The 7,246-nt window shown below is 48.3% G+C and overlaps 1 long non-coding RNA gene across 3 annotated transcripts; it reads left to right on the forward strand.

Moving 5' to 3' along the window:
* The first annotated feature begins 206 nt into the window (after positions 1-206).
* LOC104863249 lies at positions 207-5,695 on the forward strand. 3 transcript variants are annotated; one of them, XR_780516.1, is made up of 3 exons: positions 207-317; positions 5,356-5,461; positions 5,632-5,695. It is a non-coding gene; the product is annotated as an uncharacterized LOC104863249 (long non-coding RNA). The 3 variants fall into 3 exon arrangements; XR_780514.1 differs by lacking the exon at positions 207-317 and adding an exon at positions 3,053-3,153; XR_780515.2 differs by lacking the exon at positions 207-317 and adding an exon at positions 3,444-3,723.
* Positions 5,696-7,246: the final 1,551 nt, after the last annotated feature.

Below are 7,246 nucleotides of genomic sequence, written 5' to 3' on the forward strand. Positions count from 1 at the left end.
TAGCAGGCATTTCCAGAAGGTGGATGGGTATTTGTGTTTTACAAGTGAGTGGGTGGTAGCCCATGGATATTGAGGCACAGCTTGTAGGAGGCACAGGTGGGGCCTGTGGGTGGTGGTGGTGCTTGGTGCATGGCCCCTGATGTAGGGTTATGACAACAATGAGGGCATTTGGTGACCTGAAGTAGTCACAATGCAGGAGTCCATAGGAGCCATACAGGACCCTGAAGCCATCTCTGTGGTTGACAGACTTTGGTGCCCTCTCCAGCCTCTCCAGGAGAAAAATGAGACCCCCTTATACCTTCTAGAACTCTGAACAGGTGACTGTGAAGGCATAAAAATGACAAGAGAGCTAAAGTCACAAAGATGCCATCCTCCTAGAGTTTCCCTAGCCAAGGCTGGACATTGCCACATGGCCCTGCAGGAGGAAGTGGAGCAGAGTGGCACTGGGCACCCTGGTATCCATGCTGTGGCTTCTGTGTCTACTTTCTCAGCTCAGCATGACTGCCCAGAGCCCTTCTAGACCTGCCTGATGTGGGCACAGCTCTCCTGTCTGCTCTGATGCAGATTCTCTCAAGGGTCAGGCGTGCACACCTGTCTGAGATGACAAAAGTGAAAGACATTTCTTTGTGACACAGGCAGTCTCAATCAAGAGCTTGGTGAGTGGTGTTGCTCCAGCTGTGGTTCTTATCCTGAGCAGCACTGTAGGTCAGACTGTGCTATACAGAACTTCAGGATGAAGGGTTTCTCTAGAAGACTTCATAGCCTAAGCCTTGAGACTTTCTTTCTCAACACTGGAAAAGGTCTTCAATTACCAGAGGAATAAATGGATGAAGTACAAAATCACAGTGAGAGAACAGGCAGGAAGCCTTCCCCAAGCCACATATGATCACAGAGTGGATCAGAATCTACTGGCTACTCGCTTCCAAAGTGAAACATAGTCTCAGCTCTTATGCCTGGAGCCTCTGATCTCAGAGTCCAGCTGAGCACCCAAGGTAGATCTGGCCCACATCGTTCCAAACTCCTGTTCCTTGTTTTTGCTGAAGCACTCGTGATATAATCTGACCTTTTCTGTTACTTGGAAACCACTTCTGATTTTATGGAAACAATGAGTAATAATCCAATTTGGGATTTGACCTTTGACTCAAATTATCCATCAGTCAACTGGACATTTGTTCCTTGATTAAGGATATCATCTTAGGTTCAGTAACAGTTTGTACTGATTTTATTTATTTTATTTTTTATGTATTTTTTTTTTGGTACCAGGGATCGAACTTGGGTCCTTGCGCTTATGAGGCAGGTGGTGGAACCACTGAGCTAAATCCCCAGCCTCTACTGATTTTAAACAGTATGTTTAATGTTAAAAATAGCGACTCTATCAAGTTTTTCTCTCTTGGCCTAAAATTAGTGTCTGCTGAGAGGCAGGCATCTCTTTAATGAACTATGATGGTCACATTTTAAGAAACTGAAACTTTCCTCCATGGACACAGAAAGACAGGGGCTAGAAGAACCAAAGAGGCCAGAAATTGAGACAGGGCCAGAAGCTCCACTCTTTTGAACAACTTGGTGAATATTGGACATTATTACAGGTCCCTGGTGCGTGATGGTTTTCAGTTTTGCAAAGTTCCCCTTGGCTAGAGAATGGAGGTTCTGAGGAAAGATGTTAAATCCAGAATCAGAGAGAAGATGGGAGATGTAGCAGTCAGAATCCCAGGATAAACCCAACAGGAACCCTGGGGGTGGGGGGGGATGATAGAGGCCCGGGAAACAACATGTAGGGTTCTGCACAGAAGGCCCCAGATCTGGTCTGGAGAAGGTTGAGGAAAGTGTGACCAGAAGTGAAGGTGGGAGGAGCAGGAGAACTGGAGCTGCTCAGGTTCTGAGGAACCAGGAGAGTGACCATCAGAGACCCAAGGCAGGGTAGTGTCAGAGAGCTCTGGCACCTAGCGTGCCTGGTGAGGGGGTGCTGATGCTGTTATTGGAACTAGAAACACTTCCTGTGCCAGGGACTTCCTGAACATTGTTTATATTGTTCTCAGCAAGGAATGAAGTGTTACTTTCTTTGTTTCATAAATGAGGAAACTGAAGTTTCAATAAATTAATTAACTTGAGTCAACAGCTGGAGAGTAAATGTACAAATCCATTTCTAAGGGTGTTGACAGCTTGCCTTTCTGGTGATGATGGTGCAGAATGGCATGGCTAATATTCTTAAAGGAAAAAATGAGGGTCCTGTGACAATCCCAAGAGGAGGGACCATGTTAGCCTCCCAAGGATGTGGCAAAGGCCGATGCAGACTTGCTGCTTTAGTGAAATAGGCCCAGGGCCCACCCTAAGGCAAAGGCCAACCCTAAGCCTTTCTGAGTGTAGATTCTTCCTTGGAGCCAATCTCTCTCAGCCCACACCCACGGCTCAGGCCTGGGTGTCCCAGGATAAGGTGAGCAGGGATGTCAGCCAGTCCCAGGAAATTTAGGAGAACAGCAACATGATGCTTGGTTTCTGTGGTGATGTGACATGGAGAGGCTGATTCACAGATGGCTCACAGATGTGCTTCCCCACAGTTTCCTGTGTCCTGGGTCACCTCCCACAGTGCCGTAGGCACCCCAGGACCCCGTCCAATCTCCCCTACAACCTCACGCTCTGTAGTGTCCTCTCGAACCTGTATGTTGGGCTTCAATGTCCCAGGCTGCCACCTTTCACACATCTGGAGGGCTGCTCCCTCCCCAGTGGTAGAGTAAAGGCAAGCAGCTTGAGCCAAGTTAGCTGAGGCATAGCCTGAGCCTTAAGGGAACTGAAAGGTCTCCCTGGGACCCCCAACTCCAGGTCATCATAATGAGTACTTATAGGGGTTCAAACCGCTTTGTTGTCCATTCCTGCACACAATAGTGTCTCTGATGCCCCCTTTCAAGCAGGGGTCTGCTGTCTTACCCCAGTGATGCTCCAGGCTGGGTGGGGTCTGTAGGCTTTTATAAGCTGTACCAAAAGCTCATGTGTCACAACCACTGCATTCTGCTCGTTCAACAGCTGTCATGAAGCTTAGAGTGAAGGACAGAGCAGAGGCTGTCACCAGGTTCTTCAGGGGACAGAGAGGACCCTGCCTCAGAGCAGGGAGTGTCATCTGATTCTGAATGGCTGAGTTGTGGCCCACATAGAGACAAGGTCATAGCTCAATTTTAGGATGTGAACTTGGGGACCAGGCACTTCCAGGTCAAATCCTGGCCTCATCACCCACCCTGGGCCTTGGGCAAGGTCCCTCATCCACAGACAGTTTTGTCCATAACACAGAGATAATAGTGTTAGCTCTCTCAGTGGGGCTTTCAAGAGCCAAACTCATGCCCGTTTAAGATTTATGGGATTTGCAGGGGGTTCCTGTGCCAGATCCTGGGGGCCAGGGCTGCCTTACTGGGCCACAGGATGGCAGCTGTGGCTGATCTGGTGGGACAGTGCTGAGCTCCATGCTGGCCCTGCTATTTGTAAGCATCTTGATTGCACGATGCCTTAATTTCCTCATCTGTTGTAGGTAGGTATGGGGTCAGAGGAAATAGAGGCCCAGAGCAAAGCAGAAGTCCTCAAGGTATAAAGCAGGGAGATGAGGACAAATGCAGGTCATAATGAGAGAGAAAGGAGGCCTGGGGCAGAGAGGGGCTATGAGCATGCTGGGGCCGAGAGACTGGAAATCTTAAGGGAAGAGGAGCGCCAGGCCAGGGATTCTGTGCCTACGCGGCAGGGGTATGAAGGGGCGGCTGGGAGTAAGAAGGGATGGTGGAGACATCACAGGGCAAGGAGAGGGTTAGGAGGAGGGGGGACTGGGCACAGCTCAGGTGGTGTTCATAGAGTGCTTGCCTGACATCCACAAGGGTCCCTGGATTAGTGCCTCAAAGGAAAAAGAGACACAGAAAGAAAGTAGGTATGAAATGGTTAACAGAGAAACAGAAAAATTAGGAGAGATGTTCATGATCCAATGTATCTATAGAACAGATTTCCCAGTTTCCTCGGGAAATGTCTCCCTTGTCATTCACACAGATTAAGTTAGCATTCACCATTTACCAATGTTGCAGTTTGGGGATGGATATAATTTCTTTAATGAACTCAAGCAGCAAAGAGTTGCATTCTCCAGGAAATAATTAGGACAATCATAATAATTTTAAAAAGTCATGCACCAAAATTGACCCAGAATTGGAAAATGATGTGGGATCAGACGGCGCCACCATTGGGATGTGGCTCCCAGCTCATCTGTTTAGCTGTGCATCTGGGAGGCAGCTGGTGGCACAGAAGGTCCCAGGAGCTGGGCAGTGAGGGGCACTGGTGGATGCCTACCCGTGCATGCATGTGGCTTGGGGCCCTTGCTCCTGGGAAGAGCATTGCTGGCTCACACATACATGTGTGCATCCACACCATAACTACACACATATGTACATGCACAAAAATATACACATATGTACAGAAACAGATGTCCAAATTACAGGCAAAAACAGTAATGTGTGTGGTCCCTCTTGTATGCACTCAGACACGTGTGCTTGTCTGTCTGCATCTCCTTGATGCCAGGGTGGTGGGGTTTAGCCAACTGTTGAGGAGTGTGGAGCTAACTCAGAAGCACCCTCTTTCTCTGGTCTCCCACCCCAGACTGCCTGAGATCATGCTTGCAAGAACCTCTCAAGCCCGGAGTGTGAATTATCTACAGTACAGTACCTTCTAGAAACAAGTACATGTTTTCCCCAGACATAGGTACAAGAGACAGAGCCCAGGTAACCATGCCCTGGCAGTGGGTGATTGGTAGGGGCAACAGGAATGGCCCTCATCTCACCCGCGGTGAGTTACACTGTGAGGGATGTTATCCTGCAGTGTGCTGCTCTCTCCTCTCTGCACGTCACACTTTGCTGAAGCTCTGTTTTAAGTGTTCCCAAATGCCCCTACAGCTGAGGCTTGCTCCTAGGGCAGCTGTTGAAGGAATGGGGCCTCTGGAGCCCTGAAGTCATGGAGGGTGCCTTGGCAGGGGGAGTGGAACACTGACACTTGGTACAACATTCACTTAAAAACAAAGCAAGAGAATGGATTTATTTTATGTAAATATCTTAATTAGGTGGAGTGCTTGTATCAAAATGACCACAAAACTACTATACTTAGGCTAGGGATTTAGCTTAATGGTGCCACCAACTGCCTCACAGTACAGGGTCTGGAGTTCGATCCCCAGCACAAAAAATATCGACAACAAACCCCCAAAAACTACTGTACCTTTCTCAGCTCACATCATAATAGGCATAGATACCACAGCCCCACACAACCATCTCTGGTGAGCCTGCTCATGGGCTAGGATGCTCTGCCGGATTCTCCATGATGATGTTGCTGTCTATGGAATTTCAGTCTCCCTCTAGAATGTGCTGGACAGCTCCTGAGGTAGAGGCCTGGCCCTGGGTGCTGCAGAGCTCACAGGGCCTGGAGGGGTTGGATCCAGAGCCTTTGACCCTGAGTGAGTAGTGCCTTGATGGGTTCCCAGCCACAGGGGGTGTGGGAGGCGAGGAGGGGCCTGGCTGGGGAAGTGCTCCCCAGTCTGAAGCTTTCCCTCCCCCAGCCCTTCTTCTTTTTCCACCCCTTCCTCTTCCTCTTCTCCCTCTAATTATAATACCCTGTTTATCACAGCCTAAAAGCAATGGAACCCAGCAAGCACAGACGGAAACCTCTGCAACCTCAAGCTAAAACCAACTTTTCCTCTTTGTGCATTGTCATCTCTAGTATTTGGTCAATCAACAGTTATTAGTAAATATCTTCTGGGGTGATACCTTGAGAATATACAAATCTCCTGTTTCTCTTATTTTTGCCCATTTATATTTAAAATTGGACTTTGTACTTTAAAAATAATAAGATCATCTATGTTTTCAGTTTATTATCAGAAAGATGTGGCCACCAAGACATGTCTGAGAGAATATAATTATAGCAGAGAAGTGCAGCAGCAGGTGTCTTGGTCTGCATGGCATTTGCAAGTGCGTAACAGCCAGGGCTCCCGACCTGCAACGTGGACTTGCGGTGTTAGGGTAGATGAGAGTGCAAATGCGGTGTACACTCAGTAGGGTCCTCCCTCAGTGTCAAAGCTTTGGTCTCTTCCCAGGCCGGCCTGTGCTGTGCAGAACTCTCTTGCAGGACTGAGCAGAAGCAACTGCAGCCCCATTAGCCACAAGATCAGGAGGGAAAGAGCCGGTGTCTATGGTGCTGGGTCTCTGGATGGATGGGGGTCTTCCACACATGTTTGCCTGGAGGTCTCTTCAGCTCCCTGTGGGCTTGCAGGAAGTAACTCCCATAGCCCAAGAACACAAGACTGCAAACCACTCATGGGCATCTCTACTGCCTTCAGGGCATCTGGAGTCTTTAGTGAAAGCAATGCATTAATTTCAATTTTTTCCTAACTCAATTCTAAGTGAAGAAGGAAGTGGTGGAGGCCACTACTCTTCTCAGACCTCCCAGAAGTCACCACACTGCTTACTGGGTGAACAGTCTTGGGTTTAAGTCGTGTTCCCCTGCACAGCATACCCTATGCATCTCTCCCCTAGGCTGTGACCTCTGAACCCCACCATGTGGGCCATGACAGAGGTGAGGTTTAGGAAGAAACTGGGCATCTTCACAAACAACATTGAGTGGAAAATAAAATTAATTGTAACTCTCATTTGGGTCTTGATAGATTGCAGTGTCTCAGACAGCCTCTCCCTCAGTGTTCTGCACTTATCATTATGCCATTGTCCACCCTCCCTTTCTAGGCTGGGAGAAACTGGTACAGGTAACTCAATGGTTACAGTGAATATAATTTGACAAGAGACACCAGTGAGCTCAGGCCTGCAATCCCAGCACTTGGTAGGCTGTGATAGGAGCATTGAGAATTCCAGGCCAGCCTGGGCTAGTTGATGAGATCTTGTCTCAAAATATTTTTTTTTTAAATGGGCTGAGCATGTAGCTCAGTGCTAAGGCAAATGCCTAGGTTATGCATGGGGTGGATTCCTGCTGTCTGGTTTCAACTCCAGAATCACGGAAATCAATCAGTAAATAAATAACCAACCACTGAGATGATAAAGTTTTTCCAATTAAACAATGAGATAAAGTCTGGGTCTAAGCCGTTTGCAGGAAGCCTCCCAAGGACATAGTTATATGAGAGTTAGAAGCACAACGCTAGGAGAAGTCAATCGAGCAATTTGTGACCTAAAGCTGAAAGGGCCAAACATGGTGGGGAAAGTCAACCTATCCTGATGAGGAAGTGGGCCAAACCTCC

Source organism: Fukomys damarensis, unplaced genomic scaffold, assembly GCF_012274545.1.
Source record: "Fukomys damarensis isolate Sample0158 unplaced genomic scaffold, DMR_v1.0_HiC HiC_scaffold_7, whole genome shotgun sequence".
In the NCBI taxonomy this organism is placed as follows: Eukaryota; Metazoa; Chordata; class Mammalia; order Rodentia; family Bathyergidae; genus Fukomys; species Fukomys damarensis.